The sequence below is a fragment of the Tinamus guttatus genome, unplaced genomic scaffold (assembly GCF_059628265.1).
Source record: "Tinamus guttatus ecotype Peru unplaced genomic scaffold, ASM5962826v1 Tinamus_guttatus_pri_ptg000278l, whole genome shotgun sequence".
Classification (NCBI taxonomy): Eukaryota; Metazoa; Chordata; class Aves; order Tinamiformes; family Tinamidae; genus Tinamus; species Tinamus guttatus.
In genome coordinates, this window is record NW_028288812.1 from 45,777 (window position 1) to 52,353 (window position 6,577).

Genomic DNA, 6,577 nt, shown 5'->3' on the forward strand with positions numbered 1-6,577 from the left:
TCTTTTCTTTTCTGTTCTTTTCGTTTCCCTTTTTCTTTTCTTTTCTTTTTCTTTTCGGGGCTCTTCGCAGGTTGGAATAATTCAACTCTTCCGCTCCCCGCCGAGCTTTTGCAGCTGATCACTGAGCTGAAACTAAACGTTTTAGGTGGAAAAAAAGCCTCTGAAGGAACCGTGAAATGATTAAGAAACTAAAGAGCTTCTCACCATGTGAGATCATGTCCTGTTCTCTAAAACATCACAAGATGTCCCCAGACGCAGCCAAAACCCAAGAAAACTCTGACATCTGTTGTAGAAGGAATCAAAGTTTGCTCTCAACCAACTGCCTCTCAAGCGTTTCTTTAGCTCTTCATGGAGTAGCGGTGGAGAGGCAAAGGCAGAGACAGCCCCGATTTTACAGCCACCAGCCAGGCAAAGCCCGTGGACAAGTTTTCTGCAAAAAAATCGACTTCCCCCTCTGTAGTGGGCAAGAAACACGCGGGTTCACACCCCGGGCAGCCGCGGCGCCCCCCACTCCCTTCCTGCGCGGCGCAAGGGGCCGAGCGGAACGGGGCTTTGCTTGCCCATAAGCCGGGCAGAGCAGAAATAGCCCAGCCAGTAAGAGCCACTAAGTACCCCGGCTCTTCCTTTCACCTCCTCGCTCGAGGAAAACGTTTGAAACAGAACCAAGCCCGATGGTTCGGCCGGACAGCCTGAGAGCAAACCTCTGATATCACGTTTTTGGAGAGTTTATTATTATTATTATTATTAGTTTTTTTTTTTTTCCTGTTACAGAAGATATTCTTGCACCTCGCGTTTGCACGCTGATCTTCCTCCTAAATCCGAGCCCCAGCGCCTCTAGCTGATAGCAGCCCGGCGGGGCCCAGGCTCCTAGGCCTTAGGGGCGCAGAAAGAAAACGCGGAGCCAATTCATGAAGCTGTGATCGTTGCGAGATTTATTCATTTTTTTCATCAGTCACTCGGGAAAAAAAAAGTAATTTCATTTTCCTTTCTGATAATAATTATTATTAATAATAACAACAACCAAAAGGTTCTGGGCATTTTGCGTACAATTGAGTCGTGCCTTCAAGCCACCCTAAAATCTTCCCAGTGTTTTTATTTTCAGAATTCTTGCACTTTCTTTTTCTCTTTTATTTTTCTCTCTCATTTTTTTTCTTATTTTTGTGGCACACAGACACGCACCCATACGCGGATGCCTATGTGCCCATACAGTCCTACACTCGCACACAGAGGTCTCCCGTACTGCAGCCCAGAAGGGCGGAAGATTCCTTTCGAAGAGAAAAATAGTAATAATAACAGCAACAATAATAATCAAATTACAGGTGAGGGAAAATTATGGCTTTCCCTTTACAGCCCTGCTCACTTTCTCGAGAACGTATCTGCTTGCTCGAGATCGGGCAGTTCCTTAGGGGCCCGCTGCCACCCCCTCGCCCTCGATGCTGAGCTTGGCATGCTGAGCTTGGCATGCTGAGCCCTACACCTGACTTATTTCTGTCCTCGGCTGGGGATGGAAAGAGGTCAGGAAAGTGGAGATTTTTCACAAACTCCCCTCCCCGAGGGTGCAGAGAGGAAGCACGTTTCCTAGCGGCTAAACTCAGGCCACTTGCTCGATTGCCAGTGAAAAGGTAATTCCTTCATCCCTGGATGTGGCCGCGCTTGGAGAGGGCGAGAGGGCAGAGATCACCTCTGTCTTCAGAAACACCGGGGACAAGGCGACCGCGTGAAACGAAAAGGACCAGGAGAGCCCCGCTGCCCGCAAGCCACCAGCGCATTAGTTAGTGGTCAGTCTTTGGTAAGGGCTCGTTCGGGAAGAAAAGCGTTTACAAGCGTTTAAGAAAGAAAGAAAGAACAACAAAAACAGAAAATCCGCTGCTCAGACAGGGCTCTGCTCTGCTGCCGGTGGAAGCAGCTGGAAACATCTATCCGTCACTGCCACCCCCCACACCCCCCCCCAAACAAAACAAAACAAAAACAAACAAATAAACAAACAAACAAAGTCGGGGCGAATGAATAACCCGGGTCCCGCCGACGCCAGGCATCGCTGGAGGACGAAGGGCTTCCAAGGATGCGGGGAAGCGAGGCCGGAGAGGGGCCGTTTTCCTGGCCCTTTCCGAGCATCCCTGGCGGGCAAGGACTCCCCGTCGCTCCCCAAGGCTCCCGCCTCCCTTCCCGAAACCGGGCGCCTCCGCGGGGCAGGAGTCGCCACCACTTTCCCAAACGGTCCCCGCTTTCCCCCTCCTCCCGCCCCTGCGCTTCTTGGCTTTGGACTCGCAGCACCCGCTCCCCTCGACGGCTCTGCAAGGAGGGGCGGGCGCTGGGGACCCCCCCGCCGCGTCCCCCTCCCCCAGGCAAGGAGGTTTCTGGCCGCCTCGCTCCTTCCTCCGAAAACCGCGGCGAGGGGGCAGCCGGCCCCTGCCCCTCGCCCCGTTACTTCCCTTTTCATCAACGTTTTTCTCCGCTCTCATTTGCTTACACAAAAATAGACGTGCGGCCCGAGCCCCGCAGCGCGGACCGCCGTTTGTGCGTGCTCAGCGCGGCTCCATCTTCCCCTGCTGCTCGGCCCCGGGGAGAAAAGATAATAAAAGGCCCTAAATAAATAAATGCCTGAGAAATAACCAGTAATAATTACCCCCTTTCCCCCCGTACCCAAGAATCCTTTCCTATCTCTCACCCCTGCGCCTGAACACGACACCCCAAAGCCCCGAGAACAATGAGGAGCCCGGGAGAATTTCTGTGATCCCACGCTGGAAGGTTGGAGGGAAACCACTTTATTGTGAGCAGGTAATGAAAGCTATCGGGCTCCCCTCTCGTCCGGTCTCCTAAATGTCCCCCACAAGCCCAGCAAAAAAAAAAAAAAAAAAAAAAAGAAAGCGCGATGTTTGGGGGTCCCGGGATGTGGGTGCCAGCAGGGAGCACCCTCGGGCGGCGGCGGCGGAGCAGGGGCAGCCCCTGCACGTGCGCGCGGAGCCGCAGCGCGCGCGTGGGTGCCCGAGCCCACGTCGTCCTCGGGCCTTGTCCCCCTCGGAGCCCCGCGGGGCGCTCGGAACCCGGGCCTGGGCTGCTCGGGGTCCGGCTCGGCGCCGAGCAACAAAACCGTTCTCAGAAATGTATATATATATATGTATATATATACACGCACACACATATATATTTATATATAAAACACAGGTGCCGCGCTTAAAACAAGCCCGTGACCTGGCCCTGCCGCGGAGCGCGGGTGCCTCCCGGGGGACCGGGGTTCGCCGGGAGAGGCGGCGGCCGGGCCCGCAGAACCGACCGGGACGGGGTCCGGCCCGGGGGGCGGCCGCGCGCGGGACGGGCGCCCGTGGGAGCCGCAGGGGCCCCGCGCGCGGAGCCGCCGGCGCTGCCCTCCGCGCGCGGCGGAGCGAGGCGGCATCTGCCCTGCTGCCCGGAACCCACACGCGCGGGGAAAACAAATGAGCAAATAAATAAAAAGCAGCCTCCTAACTGAAATATCCCCATATATTAGAGACAATACTCTTTTTTTTTTTTCCCGCTGATGTCACTAGGTCTTAAAACACCTATGAAAGAAACTGCCGCTAGAGAAAGTGTTGCTTTGTACGAATCTTTTAAAAAGGGCCTGCGCATATACTGCTGTTCCCTGGAATAAAACTTCTGCTTCAGCATGCGGTCTGCTGGGCGTCTGAGAGTTGCCAGGAAAAGGACACTCGCTGGAAAGGCTTGGCTGCACCTGGAGAGGTGCCTGTGCCCACATTCACACCCCTATCCCCAACCCGCCCCCCAGGCGCTGGCCAACAGAGGTCGGACCCGGGTGATGAAATCCCCAAAGCACAAAGGTGCCGTGTAAGGTACCTCGTTTCTTTACTCTCTCCTGACCTCAAGACTTCCCGAGATATTTTCATAGAGACTTTTTTTTTTTTTTTCCTACATTCTGGAAGCGGCAATAAGCAGGTGAGAAGGAGTGAAGTCGTGGTAGAGCAGAGATCCCACACACTCTTTCTGAGTCTGCCAGAGAGAGTTTTTATGCCCTGCCTTCTGTCAAGTGACCTTTCATCTTTTTTTTTCCCCTCATTGCAAGCAATGAGGAAGTGAAGGACAACACTTCCTCGCCCCTAACCCTGCCAAAAAAAGCTTGCATGTGCATAGCAAACCCTGCTGCCGTGCCTGCTGCCCCTGTGTCCGGTTATGGCAAAAGTAATAGGAGCATCCAGGACAACATATTTGCATGGCCTCTCCTTCCCATTTACCAGCATGCTCTGATCCCTGAACAGCCTCCCTTCTTGAGAAATGATTATTCACACTGTTTTGCAAAGGGCGGAGGTAGAGGGGTTCCCTGGGAATCCAGCACCCTGTTCCAGGTTTAAAGCTTTTGCATTTTTGCATTTTACTTACCTTCCTGCAAAACACATCAATACCGATTATGATAACCTGCACCTCAGTCTCAGCAGAAATTAGCTATTGTTTTTATTATTATTATTTTAATACTAGTGGTTGCTCTGCAGTAGCATTGTCTGTTTTTCTTTCTTTCTTTCTCTTCCTCCCTTCATTTTGAATTCAAAATATGGAAGATTTGGTGGTGATTATGATACAGTGCGCTTCCAGAAATAAAACTGAACTCTGAGATGGGCATGTTAATTAGGCTAAAACAATTTTAAAAGACTTGCTAATCGAATAATTAGATTGTTAGATGGGCTATCCTTAAAAGTTCGGAGCTCTTTGACAGCGTAATCTAATATCCTTTGTGATCCTCCGAGAACTGTCCACAGGAAGGCATTGGGAAATGAAGCTTGAAAGCTGAGAGCAAGGAAATGACACATCTACTCAGTAGCAACATGGACTCACTTGGTCCACATCGAAGAGGTGTTCTGGCCCCTTCTAATGTTGATCTGGTATTTGGAGACTGATTTGGAGAGATGCCGAAAATCATACTAGTACTTATTTTTTTTTCCAGTCTAATCAGTCAAAATAACAGGGGCAGACCTGAAGTGTGAGGCAGCACTGGCAAAAGACCAGTGTTTTTTTTTTTTTTCAGGAAATGAGGGCAGGAGATATAAAGAGATGAACTTCTTTCTTTTAAACAATATAATTGTTAGTTTTGCTCTGCCTTCTCCATATTTTTAGAGACGAATTAATGTTGAGGCCAGAGTCCAACTACTTTATCAAAGCAATGAAAGGGCAAAATCCTGCCCTTACCCATTTTATCAGTCTCATGCGGAAATGTGCTGAATCCACACGAATTGCTCAGTACCCTCTCCTGATTGCTTTCTTTGGTCCTCAGTGTGGTTATCTTGAAAGACAAAAAAGACGTGGTTTAAAAAGTCAACTTTGCAGTGCTTTTGGTGTAGTGATACATGCACGCACAGCTGAAAGCTTGAGAGAGATGCTTGAGAGATGCTGGCGCTGTCTCTTCCTGAGAGCTCTCTGAAAAACCCCATCATGTCCTGTGGGGTTACCTCAGTGATGTGGTAGAGCTGGGGTCCAGCCTCCTGCGAGGGCAGCGTAACTGAGCCGCAGAAGACAGACTTCCCCATGTCCCGCAATATCATTCAAACTGTGTGGAAGTGAACAATGCAGGGCCGTTCTGGGAGGAGCAAAGCTGGTGTCCTCCATCTCACAGAGCGTTCCAGCAGCCTCTTTGGAAAGACACACAGGTGTTTGCTAGTGATGGGCTAACTGGAGCGCAGAGCCCGGTGAAACGGGTGCCATGGTGTGGGAGAGCAGAGCCTGGGGAGCTGCTGCACTATCAGGGTGGAGAAAGGAGACACTGCTCACTGATGAGAAATCCAGTGACTTGCCTGGGGTTGCACAGGCCTGAGCAGAGCATGGAGCAGAACTCAGGAGTTTGGGCCTTAGCGTGGCCATTGGGCACCAGGTAAACACTACGCTCCGGGTGGGCATGTTTTTAAATGACTTATGTACTGCTGCAGAAGGAATCTATAGAGAAGTTCGCTTTTGTACCTGCAGTTTTGCTTGAAGGAACAGCTCACTCAGTTATACACCCTTCTTCCCTGTCCCTGAATGAATCTGCCCCACGGATGTTTTGAAAAGATGGATCCAGTCTCTGAAGAAGCATCACAAAAAGAGGATCAAGAACAAAAATTTCAACCTAAGTTCCTCCTGTAGTGCAACTATTTTTTTTATTTGTTTTGTTTGCTGCTGTTAAAATGCCCCACCCTAAAAAAAAAAAAAAGGGAGAAATTGATTCCTTTGCTGTGAGAATTGCCAGGCAAAGGAGTAGATTGGAACATAGGAAGTTAAATAACCGAGCAGTCTGCTTCCAACAATTGTCGGTAAAGTGGAAAATACACTTGATTAAGTGACCCCTTTGCTAGACATGAAAGTGTCTAGCAAATGCAAGCAAAGGCAGGAGGTTAAGAAAATCTAAGGCTTTCTCAAGGCTCAGAAAGAGACATACCTAGGGTTTTAACTGTGATCTTCCTTAGATGATGTTTCACCTCAGGAACCTTATTCTCTCCTGTTGATTGAAAAAAATGTTGGCGAGTCACAGCCTGCAAACACATAATTAACTTTAATCAGATAAATGGACAAGATCAGAAATTAGAGAGAATTCAGAATCTGCCTCTATTTAGACCCCCCC